General features: G+C 36.2%; 1 long non-coding RNA gene across 1 annotated transcript; it reads right to left on the minus strand.

Moving 5' to 3' along the window:
* Positions 1–5,133: 5,133 nt before the first annotated feature.
* LOC110797116 (uncharacterized) lies at positions 5,134–5,764 on the minus strand. Its single transcript, XR_008929537.1, has 3 exons — positions 5,618–5,764; positions 5,274–5,526; positions 5,134–5,182 (listed from the first exon to the last, which is right to left on the minus strand). It is a non-coding gene; the product is annotated as an uncharacterized lncRNA (long non-coding RNA).
* Between the last annotated feature and the right edge of the window lie 3,459 nt (positions 5,765–9,223).

The raw sequence follows: 9,223 nt of genomic DNA on the forward strand, positions 1-9,223 counted from the left end.
TCTTTTTCTTTATAAAATTCAAATCCAAAAATATTTTCTTTATTCATTTCTTTTATTTATCTTTTCTTTCAAATTTTTGTTAAATAATCATAAAAAAAATCCAAAAAAGTTTAGAAAATCCAAAAAAAAGTCTCAAGTTATTGAATAAAAGCACTAAAAATGATTTTCTTGTCCAAGGAAAGAATCTCGATGATTTTTAATGTGGATTCCCTTTCTTGTCATTTGGATAATTGAGTAGATGTATTTCCGTTGGATATTTGCATGTGTGAGTTAGGGCGATTAGGTATAGCTTAATCTTTGTTGCTTGAGTCTCAACTTGAAAAAGTTTTTGATGATTCTAAATGATAAGCTTTGGTTTGAAAAGAGTCTACTTTGTTCTCTTTTGGAAATTCTTTACTACCTTAATTCCCTTTGATGCACACTTCATTCCCTTAGGTAAGACCAATGCTAAGAGTTAATTGGATTGTAGAACAAAAAAGATAGTGATTAATGTTTCGAGTCCAATACGTGGTGCATTTGAGCAGAGGCGGATTTTCTGGGGAGGCCATATGGGGCCTGGCCCCCCATAAGCCCAATAAATTTAATACTATATGAGAGTCCAAAGCCCAATAAATTTAAACCAAAAAAATCCATATGAGAGTCCAAAGCCCAATAAATTTAAACCAAAAAAATCCATATCTCGTGCTCTTCTAATCAAGTTCCAAGTTCCAAGTTGTGACTCTCTGACAAATATGATTTCCCAGCAACGGTCCCACTTTAACTTTATTATTTTTTAATTACTATATGTGAGGAAGTGGCGTTGAACTTGTGCGGCTTGTGTCTGTATGGCTAGCTACCCAATTCAAGACGTTTGAAACTTTTGATTTCAATTTCTAAATATGATTTTTAAATTTCTTATAGTTTGTTAAGTATTGTTACTACTTATTTATTTATTTTTCGACAACTAGATTATGTTAATGCACAAAATGTGTAATTTGTGGAAAAAATACTTAGTACTACGTATTTAAGACAGTCATTGGGGATTTTATTGAAAAGTTATTAGAGGAATGTTTATATAAATATTTTTGTGTCTTATTCCATGATTAGAGTACAAATTTTGTATTAATGGTTTAAATTAGTAAGGAGTATTACTTTAATGATTTTCTTAAGCATTATATAATGACGCTAATTTTTTTTACTTGGGATATTTTTCTTTATTAGAACACATGCATAAATGAATTTGAAATATCATTCTTATGATATGCTTATTTTTTATTTTAGTTATAGAGTATTATGTGCTACTCCATTCATGCCGGAATACTCGCACCGCTTTCCTTATAAAGACGTCCCGAAATACTTGCATCGTTTCTATAAATGACATATTTTTTCCTAATTTTATATTGTTTCTCTCGTTTACCTAAGGTCCCACTTGTATTCCTAACATCTGAAAACATTAAAAAAATCACCCCACCTTCAAAAAGTTGACACATTCTCACTAGTTATATTAAAAAAATACTCAAATATCAACCACCGCCTAATTTAATAATAAAGTCAATTAAATTGCATTAAACTTTGTGTCGGTCATATTGGTGCGAGTATTCCAAGACGGAGGGAGTATGTTATATTGATGTACATCATTTACTGTTAAGCGTTATCCTTAACATTTACGTTTCAAATTTTCAATGGCCCCCCAAAGAAAAATGCTGAAGATCCGCCATTGCATTTGAGCTCACAAGGCAAAAGCCAAAGTGTAAAGTTTGAGTCAATAAGTGGCGCCAATGATCCCACAAGGCATAATAAGCCTATTAAAGTTTACAAAAAGAAAAAATAGAGTCAATAAGTTGTAAATACCACAAGTCCTTGAGAAAGTCGGTTAGGTTAGATGATTGAGTGGGAACTTGAAGATTTATTAAGTAAAGTTTTCCCTAGTGATGATGAATGTCATTGCGGCTCAAGAATCGAGACTCTAGACCCATTACTCAAGTTCCTTAATCTTACAATCCAAGATTCTCTTAGCAAAAGTCAAGATTGAGGGAGTGAATGTGCATTTTAGGTGGTCGTGATCATATTTATCCATTTGAGAACAATTTTTGACTTTTGGATGCCTTAGTGAACCTAATTGATGATTCAATGCTTTGATTGTGATTCTCTTGCACCTTAGATTAGTCTATCCCCTATATTCCTATTTCATGGATGCATCTTGATGATGGTTATGCTTTGAAACATTGTTTGAATCGACCGTGTTTGGTGAACCATGCTTGATGAGATGACTTTGGGCGAAACGTCTTAATTGTGCTTAATAAGAGTTATGGGTTAAACTTGTTGGAAACCCTTGCGAGATCTCACTCGCCCTCTAGAGCGATATAGGGGTTTAAAGAGCTTATTGCATGTGTTTAAATGCAATCGTGATTCCTACGACAGTGAGTTAGTGTATATTCTTCCTAGATTTCTATTTTCGATTTTTCCTTAGATTAGCATTTTAATAAACTCGTTTTGCTCAAATTTCTATCCTATTTCCCTTTGTGATTCATTGTTTTGCTCGTGGACGAGCAAAAGCTCAAGTTTGGGGGCATTTGATGAGTGAAATTTATGTCACTCATAGGGTAGTAATTTAGGCATTATTTGAGTCGGTTTTACACTATTTTATCATTTTTTAGTCTTTATTTTCCTTAATTTAGGGAGCAGTAATGATAATACAATGATGATGATGATGATGATCGAATAGACGGTATTGCTGATTATCGTTGATGAACGACTGATGATGAGGACTGTTGAGAGAATATGATGATGATTTGCGATGATGATGAACGATGATGGTGTAAATTCACTACTAGAAAAATCGGATACAGGGGCAAGTCATAATTGCCTCTAAAAATGGGGATTTAGCCTCTAATGGGTTTCTGAAGCAAAAAAGTGGATGCCTCTAATAAGTCCGTCGCTAATTATTGGTTGCCTCTAAAGGCCCCTTTTTGAGGCAACACAATGTGTTGCTTCTAAAAGCCCATACATTTAGAGGCAACCATATATCCTTGCCTCAAAATATAATTAGAGGCAACCCCATATTATTGCCTCAAAATATAATTAGAGGCATCCATTTATACTTGCCTCAAAATATAATTAGAGGCACCCATATATATCTTTGCCTCAAAATATAATTAGAAGCAACCACATATTATTGCCTCGAAATATAATTAGAGGCATCTGTATATTCTTGTCCCAGAATACAATTAGAGGCTACCATATATCCTTGCATCAAAATATATTTAGAGGCAATAGTAAAAGTTGATTCTAAAGACACTATTCATTTAGGGGCGACCATATGGTTTTGCCTCGAAATATAATTAGAGGCAGTATAAACGGTTGTTTCTAAAACGACGTATATTTAGGGGCAACCATTTAATTATGCAACTATATATAATTAGAGGCAACATCTTGTTTTTAAAATAATTATATTTAGATGCAATTTAATATTGTCATAAAAGGTGTTTAAAGGCAACGAAAATAAAGATAGTGTATTGATAAAATAACAAAAGTAACCACCAAATTTGATAAGAATCGAATATTTATCAACTCCAATAATATTATTAACAATAAGAACATCAATTGTTGTCCAATCTCAAACAAAAAAACACCTTAGAGCTTGCAACAACGAGCAAGCCCAAAACAAATAAAAACCACAAAAATAACATGTCTTAGAAGATGTCTGATTGGTATATTCGGATATTACTATCACTCCTGACGGTTTAAACTTCCCTAGATTGGTGCATAAAAAAAAGTCACTGAAAAGTCAAATCAAGTCTAACAAAACGAAAAAACAGCAGCAAGACAGCAGCATACAGCAGCAAGACAGCAGCAAGACAGCAGCTAACAGCAGCAGTTTACAGCATCAGCAACAGCAGCTTACAGCAGTTACAGCAACAGCAGCTTACAGCAGTTACAGCAACAGCAGCTTACAGCAGTTACAGCAACAGCAGTTACAGCAGCTTACAGCCGTTACAGCAGCTTACAGCTTACAGCAGTTACAGCAGCTACAGCTTACAGCAACAGCAACAGCTTACATCAACAGCAACAGCAGTTACAGCTACAGCAACAGCAACAGCAACAGCAACAACAACAGCAACAGCAACAGCAACAGCAGTTTACAGCGTAACAGCAGCAGATCAACGTAACAACAGTAGCAGATCAGCGTAACAGATCAGCGTAACACCTCACCATGCTCTTCGTCCACATCCTCATCCTCATCCTCGTCCCCCTCCTCATCCCCATCCCCATCCCCATCCCCTTCCGCATACAACTGCCATTATAGAATTATAATGTAATATATATTAATAATTAAAAAAAATTAAGAAAAAATTAAATATACTACTAGCATATAATAGTTTTAATTAACAAATTACCTCATCCATATCAAAACCCAAACGATCAAATATTTTTCCCATGAACCCTTTCATAAGTTCCATATTTTTTTAATGACTTTCATCTCTTTCGTAAGTGCTTCATTTTTCTCATTGGCCTCCTTTGCCTCAATCTTTGCCTCATTAGCTTCTTTTCGCAGTTTTTCTCCTTCACTGAATGACCCATATAATGATGTAATGGAGGGGCTTACTCCCTTGCCACGATCACGACCGCGTTTACCAATGGGTTTAACTTTTGCATAGATTTCTTCATCTGTCATCTTTATTTGTCCCGCCTCACGTTGCGCTAAAAGCTCTTTCAATTTTTACTGCGAAAAAAAAAATCGTTAAGCATTACTAAAAGATTGAGAAACACATAACCACTACATATTGCTTCATAGAAGCTTTTATTTTTCAAGTTCTAACATTGGCTTATGTAACTAACAGAAGTGTTGAAACGATGGAAAAATTAAAATGCATCAACAATTAGCAATTAGTATATATATCAAAGCATTCATTTCTTACCATTGTTTCTTTTTCCACTTCAGTAACCGGTGTCTTATCCTTTTTTGAATGAGTTTCCTCGTACAATTTCAGCATGGTCGGCATTACTTTGTCACGTTCGAACTAGTATTACAAAGGAAAAATAGATTAGCAAATTGATATTTTACTCTTTTTTTATTAATACAAAAATCGTAGCAAGCAGAGAGTATTACCATGTCTTCAACTTTTTGAGCAAAACTCTTTGTACCAGAAGTGTGTCTGGCATCTTGGTAAGATCGATTTTCGGTATTTCTTGTACTCTTACCCTATATATATTATGTAAATTTAATTGGAAAATGAGAAGTAGAAAGATCGTCGACGGATATACGGAAAAAGATTAATATTATACGTAATTACCTTAAACTCGTCTGATCCAAAGTACTCAACAAGCCATTCCCAGTCATCTTTGTCAACATTTGGTGGCCTGTTTTCTTCTTTAAGCCTCTCCTCGTCTGTGCTCTCAATATCATAATAATCAGCTTTCAGTCTTGCACGATAATTCCTGTATTTTTTATTCAAAGACCCCATGATGTATGTTTTCCTTTCTTTTTTTTATTTTTTCACGTTCCCCTTCATCTTGATCATCCTCAAGTCCAATATCGAATTTTTCCTTGCAAACAAAAGTACAACTCTTAGTAAAAACAAATACGACACGAAAAGTATATGAAAATTATTTATTACTAAACAAGAAAAACTTATACCAGAACAAGATCCCACATCTTCTCCTTATTCTCTTCTGGAATTTATGAAAATACTTTCAACTTTTGAAGTGGGGCATTAAGAGGATCTCTAACAAGGGAGCCACAATAACTTGCAAGACAAGCTCTATTCACACCAATAGGTTGGCCTTTTATGTTGAAATCAACTTTTTTCTTCTCGTCGGGTCTCATTTTTGCCATTTGAAGATTTCTTGTAGGACCTCTAGGAGTGACGGAATTTTTTCAATTGAAGTAACAATTCGTATTTTTGCCCAGTTCATATTTGTAATAACTCAATCTGATTCTTTTTATTTATCTCTATGGCTGTGTGCAATTTCTACTTGTATCCCTCAATGCAATTACTGTAGCATTCGCTTGTTTTATGAATTTTGTTAAATCATCATCTAGATTACTGGATAATCTTTGCGATAGTTTTTTCCGTTTATGGTTGGAAAAATCAGTTTCTTTTCGTAATTTAGTTTAGTGAGTTACAATAGTGGTTCTTGTAAATTAATATTTGGTACTTTTTTCAAACAATATTCTGTTCAACTCGAACTTGGATGGTTCAGTTTATAACAGAGCCTTGTAATCCTCAATTGTAACACAACTAGTAGTTTCCCCTAGTTCTAGGTTAATTTGGTAAACAATTTTGATAGACATAATAGGATAAATAGATAGTTTTTGAATGTGAATTGTTTATCTGGTGTTGTGTGTGTGTGTGTATGTGTTTGATTGTTGTTAGGTTGTCTGCTAGTGTGTGTGTGAGAGAAGAGACAGTGTTGCCTGGCATACCAGGTGCAGTGTAAGCATGATTTGTGGGTTAGGAATTTTTCTTGAATGAGACCTAATAGCAGTCAAATTCCACCTGGTTAAGACTTGTACATCTGCTCGACTACTGTGCCGTTGCTCATTAGGTTTGTTGCCTTGAGTTGTAATGTAACAATTTGTTATATGTTCATTCTCAGAACATGTTCGGCTTAATCTGCTTTCTGACAGAAAGAAATAGCATAGACCATAAGTTGTTTCCTAGTTATTACTGTGAGACTATCTGAAGGAGGCGTCAGTAGCTAAAATGTCCAACCTTTCACCAGTTTATATATGTCCTTTCTTTGATCGATGAAATGCTCACTGGTAAATGCAGATACATCTAGTCATCTGATTTTGTTTAACTTATTGTTGGCTTATTTTCTGATTTTTTCCCTTTCTGCAGCAAACCCCAAAAGGGCCCGGCTGTTTCACAATAAATCACTGGCAAGTGAGGATATCTATGAACCGTTTGTAAGGTAAGAATACGAAGACTCTTGTTAGATAATTACTTTTCTCAAACGCTTGCTGTGAGGGGGTCGAAAAAGCACGAGGCTAATGCGTGACCTTGTCCCTCGTGGGTGTGACGTTTCTTTTTGTCAAATCAAGTGTAATTGGATTTCCTGTGAGTTTACACCCAATTGACTAGTAATATAGGAGTCGCCATTCAGTTTTTAACGACAATGAGAAAAACTGACAAAACCCGGTTATCGTGACATAAAGGGAGTGCAATTATGTTTGACCACGACGGTCGTAGGTTCCCTTGTGATCCCTGGTGTGGGGATCTCTCAACATACACCCGCAAGGTAGAGATTGAGGGTTCGGGGGACTGTAACTACCGAGAGGAGTACTCGCTCTTCGATAACTCTAGAGGCAAGATATCCTTACTAGCTCAGCATAAATAATTGAAGGGACATGTGTTAACTATTAAACTAATCTGAGTTGATTTTAACAATATGCAACATATAATACTAGATCGAGCGCGATTATCTGATTTAGATTGTATTAAGGGACCTAGCATGATATTCCAATTTCCCAAAAATACCATATTTATTAGGCGTGATAGAACAATCAGATTTAGTTAGTTTAACAGTTCATAAAAGGGCGAGGGAAGCAATTAAATCATGGAAAAGGGACACATTACGACGCACCCTTGAGAGGTGCGTCACGGTTCTCAGAAAACTAACCACTTTGACTTTGCTATTTCTCCTTTTATTTAACGAATCTCAAATTATGGGACGGGATACGTTCTGTTCGATTTATGAATTGATTGCGACAGAACGCATGATCAGTTTTGCAGCGTGAGGCTTAGGCTTAGGGGTTTAGAGTCAATACTCACAATAATAATTGTGTGTGTTCTTTTTTCACGTCGAACTTGGGCTATATTTATAGAAAAGAGTTCGTGGAAAGATAGAATTGTAGAGCTCTAATCCACGAGGAATTAGGAAAGAATACGTCCCAGGTAATTTCAGTGCCCAGGCCTGGGCGCCGAAGATTTCGGCGCCCAGAGCCAGGCGTTGAAAATAGGATCTGGGCTGTTTTCTTAGTCAGATTCAGATTCCTAGAATCCGGAGTGTTTGAGACTTAATCGAGTCTTTTAGTGCGTATTAACCTCGTGACGGAATGCGTCTGGGCCCGTTACGAACTCTAGGCTCGTTAGGATTTTAATTAATACGTGACTCTTATTTTCGAATCACATTAGGAATAGGATTCTCTCATAATCTCTATCTCATTTAGGATTTATGTTGGAGTGCAACACCTAATTCTGACAGGTTTCTATCTTTTATGACTTTCCACTTTTAACAACTACCCATTACGGCAGTTACTATTTTTAGCAGGTTTCCATAAATAGCAGGTTTCTATAAATAGCAGGTTTCGGGTGAAATGAAAAGGGGTGATCGAGATTCGTTATTTTATAGGAGATGCGTTTTCAAGTGGAGAGATTTATGCTTTCATCATCGAACCTTTCCTTTCGGGAATGGGGACAAAAGTAGGTGTCTACAGTTAGCCCCCACTTTGACTGAGTCTTGGAGTAAGACGACGGTCAAAGTATTAGACGGAGTGCGTCGCACAAGCCATGGTGACCTGTTTTGGCGAGGGTCTCACGAGCCGCCGAGTGATAACATTTGACTTAAGGGTCATCAGTTGAAGTGTCGACATATCCTTCACGTGTCATTGGGATTTGTCAACGGATAGTATAGAAACTTCCTCACTTTGTCATTGGAAGGATCTAAAGGTGCGTAGAAACTCCCTCACTTTGTCATTGGGAGTAGCTACAGATGTTTTCGAAATCAAAGCTATAAAGTGTAATTGGGTCTGGCCAAGCCCAATCACGAGGTAAAAATGTTTTTAAAGATTCTCATTTTCAGGGTTAGCTAAACGAGAAAACCCCCTTGTTTTTATGGGACGTAAAACAAAGGAAAATCCAGCACATCGTTCTTTTTTGGAAAAAACGGAAAATCATTCTTTTAAATTAAAGAAAAAAGGGAAAGCTACTCGCATCGTTCTTTTTTGGAAAAAACGGAAAACCAATCTTTGGAACAAGGGAAAGCTACTCACATCGTTCTTTTTTGGAAAAACGGAAAACCAAAAAAAGTTATCGCTGCAGCGACTAAGGACCTGCGCGGTTAGTGACGCAGACCCCGCCGGCTAAAGATAGCGAACCTGTCCGCTAAGGGTGGACACCCCGTCTGATAGAAGTGGACGAATCTATTTTTGATATTTGAAAATAAGGAACTACGCGGTTTGTGACGTAGACCCCGCCGGCTAAAGATGGCGAACCTGTCCGCTAAGGGTGGACACCCC

The sequence above is a fragment of the Spinacia oleracea genome, chromosome 3 (assembly GCF_020520425.1).
Source record: "Spinacia oleracea cultivar Varoflay chromosome 3, BTI_SOV_V1, whole genome shotgun sequence".
Classification (NCBI taxonomy): Eukaryota; Viridiplantae; Streptophyta; class Magnoliopsida; order Caryophyllales; family Amaranthaceae; genus Spinacia; species Spinacia oleracea.